Source organism: Falco naumanni, chromosome 9, assembly GCF_017639655.2.
Source record: "Falco naumanni isolate bFalNau1 chromosome 9, bFalNau1.pat, whole genome shotgun sequence".
Lineage (NCBI taxonomy): Eukaryota > Metazoa > Chordata > Aves > Falconiformes > Falconidae > Falco > Falco naumanni.
The window spans coordinates 53,114,184-53,123,579 of record NC_054062.1 but is presented as its reverse complement, the minus strand read 5'-3'; positions in this window follow the sequence as shown (position 1 = coordinate 53,123,579).

Here is a 9,396-nt window from a genome sequence, read left to right as displayed (position 1 = left end):
GAAGGGGCAGAGCTGCCGGTGTGCCCGTCCGGGGGTCCCGCCGCTTCGCCGCCCCTCCCGCGGGTCCGGCGTTCCTAAGAACACCACAAATGGTGCGGGTTCATTTCAGCCCTCCAGCTGGGAGTAGGCTTCGCCATTCCCAGTTTTCCGTGAGCAAGTACCAATAAAACCAGGCCAGAAACCAGTCATCACATTTGTATCTGTACAAAATTAATTGAAATTACTCCGTTCAGTCTCCGCCTCTCATTAATGGGCTGCTGACCCAGACACCCGCAAGACAAACCTCTGTCTGATGTACCGGGATGCATATCCAGTGACACCTCACACAGAAAGCGAGAAAGACGCTTTAGGAACGTCCACAAACCTGCAAATACAAGAAACAGATCCCCTGGGATCCACCAGTTCAGCCGTTAACAGATGATTTCCTCACAGACCTGAAGGCCAAAACCATGAAAAACAGAAGTCAAGTGCTTCTTAAATGTTACTTTAGGGAGAAAAAGTAGAGAAAAGCCTTTTTTTAGCTTTGCATTTGCTAATAACTTGATGTAGTTCTGTAACAACTGCTAGTAGCATTTTCTCCAGGGTTTCCTTAGGGGTTATGCACAGGCGCAGGGGGTTGCTGCATGTGACTCAGCGCTTCTGCTGGTCCCTATGGACGGCACGAGCTGGAACCAGGATCAAGACACGTTGTGCATCCTCACCCTCACTCCGTTCCACACGCATGAGACCCCATGCCTCCCCCACGCCTCCCCAGCTCTGTCTTCGGACAATTCTCTGGGAGCAGTCACACTGGTTTCCAGGTTTCTTTGAAATTCAACATTTTGGTGAGTCGCATCCATTAACTTAACTTTATAACCAGCCTTTTCACATAATTTTCACGTAAATTTTCACTAATCTTTTATGGAAGGCACCCATTGTTACCTGAATTGCTGAACAGACTCAAGGGTGCTAGATCCATTTGGAATTAATGAAGCATCTCCGCTGTTGGCTAAAGCTGAATTCTCACTGTGCACAAAGGACCAAGACCCAACTGTGAACCATTGAAGCTTAGTGTGGGTTTCAAGTAGACAGTTGCCAAAAAGGGCTAATAAACATTTACCCACATGAATAGTACGCTGTTAATCTGAACAGCAAAACAAAACAAACAAAAAAAACCAACTCTGCTGAATTGGTATTTGATATTATTTATTATGGAAACTTTTTTAATGCTGCAGTCACAGTGTCTGGAGGACAGGACAAGCTGTAGTTCTGAGGCAGCCTTGACTTCCTGCAAAACCTTGAAAATAGTTTGAGAGCAACATGCAAGCGTAGAGGAAAGTTCTAAAGTGACCAAGGACAGAGAAATCTGTACTAATTTTCAGCAGGAAAAGGAATTTTTTTGGAAGCATCCTGCAAAACATGGTGATACACTTTTACAGAAAGTCTGCCTCCAAAACTGTTCAGAAATTCTGGCTGTTCCTACTGCCACATGCACTCACCACATCCACTGGCTGACCGTAATGGGCCAGACACAGACCATCCTGGAATACACAGAGTAAGTCAATGCACAATTACCAGTATGGAAACAGGGGACAGACTGCATGAACGCACGTCTTACGGACATTCAATAGAAACCTCGTCAAAAGTGGATCAAATTAACGTCACTCTAAATAGTATCCACTCGGTGCACTAAACCTGAAGGAGTTGTTTTGAGCTTCCCATCTGTGCGGCAGCAGAACTGGCTGAGCGAGCCTCGTGAATAACCCATATGGGACGAGGACGCACAAAGACGTGCAGGGAGTAGAACGTAACAGCTCCTGATATCCCGTCTTGATAACTCCAGTCTCAGAGCTCTGTAGTTCCACGTATCCCAAAGGAGTGACTCTTCTGGGATTCGGGCTTGGTTGTTCCTGTGTCTCATTTCCCTGTGCTCTCCGACCCCTCACTCTTGCTGCAGCCAGCATTCGAGGCCCCCCCCCAAAGGCTCCCAGGCGTAGGAGGGGGAGCTCTGCTGCTCCCAACCATCAGCAGGGCTCCCAACCAAAGCACAGGGCACCCTGAGAAGTGCTCCTGCCTGCTGCCTCTTGTCCAGAAGAAGGAGCCCGCCTTCATGACAGTAAAATGCAAGTAAGGTTATTCTACATTTAAAGACTAGCTTTAAATTTAATGTTACAATTTAGCACTAAACACGGCATTTGTAATGAAAACCCAGACTGGTCTGATACGACTAGGGGATACAGTGCAAGGCCAGAGATATGTTATCCATGAAATGAGTTAACTAAGTGTACACAGTTCCTCCTATTAGTAAAATTACAAACGGCTGCTCCAAAGCTTAGGGACAATTTCTGAATTTTACTTTCATAGGATTTTTGTAGCCTATAGAAGGGTGCTTGAGAAAAAGGTGCAGAGAAGCTGAAGAAAACACTTTTCAACACAAGAGAGACAAGTTTTACAGTCAGTTAAAGTGTTTGATTATCATTAGAGTTTTAACATTGTCAAATGCAGTCGGGAAGACTAGGTGCGAAGAGCAGGCTTTTCTAACTCTCATTCTTACAAAATAAACATTTCACTCATGCTTTAACAATTCCAGGCAATTGGAATTTGCTACTGGAAAAGATCTTTTGAGTTGGCATTCTTGGTGAGTCGGGTAGAAACTCCCCCATGAAGGCCATGAGGTGATACTCCTGGAGAGGGACCACTCCTTTTGTGTTTGCCAGTTTGGTCTGTAGATCTTTAACCTTGGATTTAAAACAAAACCAAAAAATAGAGACTGCATATATAGGTATATATAATTAAGAACAGAAAGTAGTGCCTATGTCTTATGGGCCAGATTTTCACCTGCTCCTTCTGCAACCTCCACTTGCACGTGCGTAAAGCTGCACGCATACAACAGCTAGAGTGCACACTTAAATTGAGTGGTCCATCCATGTGAACTGTGAAAGCATTAGAATGTGCTGGGATTTACATCTCCAGTCCCATGCACATGCTAACATTTAAAATATGTGCATATTTTTTAATAGTTGAAATGCAAAAGGGGGGGGGGGGGGTTAACCTCATTAGTGCAACTACACGCACAGGTCAGCTTCTAGGAATAAAGGTGCTACTGACTGTAAAAGGGCTGGAAGCATTAAAGCTCAACAGATTTTGAAAGTAATAAACAGTAATCATGTGTACTACTAAACTTAGTACTAATACATATTTTTGTGAATAGTCCCAACTCAATGTCAGTATGTAAGTATACTTTTTACCAGATTAAGATTCATATTTATTGGATATTTCCCAGAATTGTAACAAACTGGAAAGTTGATTGAAATTCAGTAAAGCTCTTAAGTCTTCATGAAAATATTCTGCTTTCTAGAAGTGTAACCAGAGGTTTTGAAACATTGTTTCCTTGCTATGCAGCATGCTATGACTACTATGGAATACAATAGAGTCATATTCAAGCTACAATAACCTTGGGTGTTCCCAAGTAGCTTGAGATCATCGTGCCCAGTTTACACACATTTCGTACACAAAAGCTCACAGTGAGTAGATCTTTGTAGGCTTTGTCTCCTGACAGTCTATCCCATGGACATTTTTTTAAAACAACTTACAAAAAAAAAAATTAATTACATCTTTGCAGTGTTTGAAGCGTGCACTCTGCAAAACGGGCTCCTCTGCACCAGGAGGAGGCATGGCGTTAATGGCACGCCGTGGAGCTGCAGGTCACTTGGATCTGGGGAAGGAACTTTAGCTCCTCAAGTCTCACCATTCCCCAGCTGCCACCCAGCCATGCGTTCCTTTTTGGGTGGTAATTACCACTTCTAAAATAGTAGCAGGCCATTACAGAGGGAGCAGCTCCGCTGCTCTGCGAGGCTTGTGGCTGTGAGTACGCAGCAGTTTGTGCAGACATACTTGACACTGCCACTAACCAGCAGACATTTTGCAAGCCAACCACCGTGCTGCTGAGCACCTGGGGATAGTGGTTAAGGAACAGGTTCTCCTGAGCAGCACCAAGACACTCAGATCTGTGTTCGAGAAACTGAAGGGCAGATTGCTAAAGGAAACGGTACAGGCAACCCAGCCCATCCTGAGCCACCCAGTGGGAGCAGGCATGACCCCCAAAGTACCTGGAGCCCACGGCATGGGGGACAGGCAGAGCCCCTGCGGAGTCCGCTCCTAAATGCCAGGGTGATGCTGTCATACGTGGCTCTTGCACCTACTTTGAGGAACGAGTTCCGTTTGGGGAGCGTGCAGCTTGTGTTGTGCTGTGTGTGACGTTGTGGAACGTGAGGGATGTGGGTAGTTTTAGAACAGTGTCATGATGTCCTTTCAGCACATTAGATCATTTTGGTTTTGAGGCCAAAAGATGCTTTGAATAAAATCAGAATTTGTTTTTTCCAGAAGTACACATACTGCAAAGTGATGCAAACACTGCAAAAGTGAGTCGACAAAATCCATGGCCTCAACAGGGTCAGGTCACATAGCTACAGCCAAATGTGCATTTCCAGTATTTCTACTCGTCAAGTGCTAGGACTCCCCAGGACTTGGAAGCCCACATGTAAGTTCAAACGTAGGTGACTCCCAGCAGCACGAGTTCTCACTGCCGTGTGAGAAGGTGCTGCAATGCAACAGTCTTTTGATGGACTGCTGCTCCTCTTTGGAGTAAGTAAGGGGTTCTGGAGCTGTTTCATATTCCTTCTGCATGATAAAAGGCATCTGCTTATTACTACAGTGTGTATTATTTACTGGGAAAAGGCTTTGCCAAATTTAGTACCACCGATACTACCTACACATTAATGAAAGTGATTTCTTCCCCGATTAGAATGCGTACACAATACGTATACAAAGTACCATGGCAAAAAGCTATATAGAGCACTTGCACTTGCTCTGCCCTCAGGAAACAGATTTCTAAGACAGTTTGCTTTTTTGGAATCTCACAAAATCATCAGCTGAGCGCATTGCGCAGAGGGAACGACCCAGCAGGCAGAGAGCGGGGCCCTGCTGCCAGCTTGCAGGCCCCTGGGAAAAGTGCTCGGGCACAGCCACCCCACAATCGCCACCCAGCCCTGCAGAAGCCAGTCACTATCAGTAGTAGTCTCATACCCATGGGAATCCAAAGTCAGCCTGGACTCTTGAGGTAAAACTTTATTTTGAACCAAGTGTCTTGATTATGCACAGCAAACAAACTAAAAGCACTGTCTCATTTCCCTGAAAGATACACAACTTCATTTTGACTTGCCATGCAGTTTGGAAAACCTAAGTAATACTTTCAGTCAAGACAAAATAATTCTAATGTTGCAATAAGGAAATAAATTTTACAGCTACACCAACTTTCATGACAGCTCTCATTTTTCTCTTCCCAGTCAGGACACTCATTGATGTCTCAAGGTATATATTTGTGAGTCCCCTTTCCAATTGTAAAAGGGAACTTAAACTTTTTGCTGTATTAACCACTTGCATTGAATAGCTTGTACAGGACATGATAAAAATCATCACCCTTGTCTACTGAATTTTGTAATAACCTCTGGCTATCTTGTACGCTTGTCTTCATTTTTGTCTTGTGTCTTACAATTTTGGCTTTCCTTCTGAAAGACTCAAAGTGCTACAGATGTTTATGTCCATTCATCTATGTGCATGTTGTTTACGTGTACACCTACATACACACAATTTCAGATTGAGCAAAAATATAATGTTTAATTTTTAACAATTTTACTTTTGAAGTATTTGGTACCTGAGATTTTTGTGAAATTAACAAAATGTCAAATTAGCAAATGTTCATCAGCACAGAGCACTGTGCTTACTGTACTTCCAGAAAAAGAGGAGATGGTCACTGTCTTGGTGTCTTGGTTTGCTTGCTTCATTTCCACTCGGGATGTTCCTTTTAGTTTTTCTCCTCTGGCTGTCATCCCTGGTGTGGAAGTGCTGAGGCCAGAGCAACAGGCCCTGAGCCAAAGCTGACCTCTAGATGAACTCGCCAACTGGACATTATATATATGGTCATTAGTGAAAGATGCAGCTTAGATGTAGTACACCCTTTCTTGCTTAGAGACAGGTAGTCAAGGCCCTGAAACAGACATACGGCCTCGTTTGCAAAGCGGTGGTTAAAATCAAGGAAGTAAGGGAAAGTCCCTGGGCTCCTCCTGAGCCCTGGCCGGGCCTCGTGTTCCTGGGATCTGAGAGGGGGTGAAACCAGATGTTTCCGCAGGTGCAATGAGGTGAGCTTGGTTATTCAACAGTGTAAAAGCTGGACCCTCCTCAGCGCCCTCGGAGACCTCAGCGACAGTGGTCACCCTGCAGGAGCTCCCAGAGGCTCTCCACATCCTCGCTGCAACCAGGGCTCCCCAGCGCCTGCGGAGCTGGGTGGTGGTTAAGTACTAAGGCAACTGGTGGTGTATCTTTCCTAACCACTGTACTCTGTCATAGCTAGTAGTGGTGTCTGTTCCCTTTGTGCTGGTCCCGCCTATTGGCAAAACAGCGCGTGCTGTTTGATGTGCTGTTCCAGGTTCTTTTCTCTGAGGGATCTAAGCATGATAAAATTATTATTTCAGCTTTATACATATATGTAAAAAGCATATTATTGCTTTATATTCATTGGCCCGTCTGTTTCCACTTTCAAATATTTTAACACATTTCTGCCAAAAATACAAATACAGACACAGGGAGCAATACTGGGTGTAATCACGCGCACCAAGGGGTCTCCATTTCTCCAGTGGGTCTATTGCCAAGGAGCATGAGGTGGGTTCTCCAAGGGCATAGATTCCTATCTCCCAGCCTTTTTAACTGCTCTTTCAACAGCCCAATCATTCATTCAATCAAATGCAAATAAAACCTTTAACAGTAAGTGAGACTTTGACTTACTGGGAAATTGTTCTGGGTGTGATGGCCCCTTACTGGGCCACTCCAGAGGCTGCAGGATTAGATCTCTATGCACTGGAATTGATCACAATAAATCGAAACCAGATGAAAGTTACCAGCACCGGAACAGGAATTCAAATTCCCCTAGGACACTTTGGTTTGATAACTGCTTGCTCAAGCTTAGCCCTGAAGAGCATTCGTGTCATGGCAGAAGTGACTGGTGCAGATTATCAAGGAGAAATTAAACTAATCTTGTTAAACAATGGTGAACAAGATTTGATTATTCAACCTCATGACAGACTAACACAATGACTGATATTGCCAGTTTTGAAAACGGTTGTGCAAAAAGGGGATCCACCTCAAGTCACCACTGTTCATGGAGACAAAGGGTTGAGATCCACCAGTCTTAGTAATGGAGTATTAAGTACTAAGGCAACTGGTGATGTATCTTTCTTACGCACTACAGTCTGTCATATGTAGTAGTGACTAGGTGCATTACCTTGTCTTGTTTTTATTCTTGCTGTTATTTCACTTACTGTTTATTTAACTTACTATTCTATTGCTTTAAACATGAGTAAAGATAAATTCACTTCTTTAACTAGACGTCTGTTTCCTTTGTGCTGACCCCATCTATTGGCAAAAACATTGTGTGCTGTTCGATGCGCTGCTCCAGTTTCTTTTCCCTGAGGGATCTAAGTAAACATGATGAAAATATTTCAGTTACTTTATATTCATTGGCCCTTCTGTTTCCACTTTCAAATGTTTTAACATACTTCTGCTAAAAATATACAGACACAGGGAGCAAAATGGGTAAATGTGGCTTTGCCTTTGTCAATGTGCATTTTGTGGCATATGCACCACGTGGTGGTCTTGCATCGCTGATCGTTGACACTTGCAGGGATCTAGTTAGTAAATCAACCCCTCGCCTCACAGTGTGCGCAAGCGGATGGTGCTCTGGGGGCAGGGCAGAGCCTGGCAGTGCAGCGGACAGGGTTTGGTGGCTTCCTTGCAGGGCTGCTGTAGAAGCTGGAAGAACAAGGCACTGGAACAAAAAAGGCAAAAAAGGAGAGGTGGATGGTCAGGGAGGCTGAACGAGGTCCTGGGATTCAAGGGAGGAAACACAGATGGGGAGGTCAGCACAAGCCCCAGGTGGAACTAAGCAGAAGGCTGCAGGAGGCATGCTAACAAAACAGGAATTTGCAGGGGCAACAGAGCTGTACTCAGCGCCATCGACAGCACACATGCAAACAACTTTTTGACCGTCTTGCCTGTAAATTTAAAATCATGTTGGGCAGCAGAAATACAAAAAAAGAGGACTACAGAACAGCCCTTTCCAATGATACTGGGATATTCATGAAGGTGCAAAAGCCAATGCAAGAACAGGACTGAAAAATCAATGACTGCTAAATAAATGTATTTACTGTATTTTACTTTTTGTGCTCATCAGACCTGCCTGGCCACAGTCATGATATCTGTAACCTCCTCTCTCGCATATTATGAGATAGTGTGATGTGTATTTTTCCTTAAACAGATTAAAATTCTCCTTGATTTACAGACATCTATTCAGTAATTACGTCCTGAGATTACCAACCAGAACATGCTTGTTCAGTTAGTCAGGTTACAGCCTTATATAAGGATACACTAATTTTCAGAAGTGCGAAGTAAAGCAAACCAACACAACTTGTAATCAGAAAAACAAATGGGTCATTTCAAGCTTTCCCCATAGACATTAAAACCAAATAGATAAACCCCCCTGAAACTTAATTTGAATATGTTCTAAAACTAGCTTCAAATATTTTACAAGCTGTTAAAAATTTGGGACACGTTCATACTTCTCCCCCCTTTTTTTTTTTTTTTTTTTTAACCTCTCATAAAGAAGAATGATTTCAAGCATTTTCCAGCTCTGACAGACTAGAACGACTGAGACAAGTATGTAAATTTATACTCCAGCATGAGCCTGTCACAGTGAGGCCATCAATCAGTTGAGATTTATTTAGTTCATTTTGCAAAAAGGACCAGAGATACTCAATTTCTACTCAGATCTCTGGCTCACACTGACTGTTAAGATGATACAGAGATACTATAAAATAGTTGGTTTATTATTAAAATAAATTATTATTACTATAATAAAATAAATGCTTTGTGTGCTTCTTGTCTTGGTGTTGCATCGTACATGAAGAAGCAAATGCATATAGCTCAGGTGCAAGTCTTGAAGTGCTAGTGATTTATCTTTTAAAATGTTTAGTGTTTTTTTTTAAAGTAAGCCTGGAATCAACTTGATTTTTTATTCTCTTTTAGTCACAGCATTTGTTGATCAGAGTGCAAGATTTTTTACTTCACAGGATTGCAAAAAAGGAATTAATACTTTGATACTAACAAAATTAAAAGTCATCACTAGCATTATGTAGGAACAGTTTATAATCTTTTTAGCACTCACCTTGTAGCTGCATCTTTTACTTTCAGCATTCTTTCTTCCCTTATTTCAGGTGTATGGTCCAATTTCTCAGCTCCCTCTTTCATGGTGTCATAACTGATGTTATCAGTAGCATATGGTGCATTTTTTGGTATCTACAGCAAAAT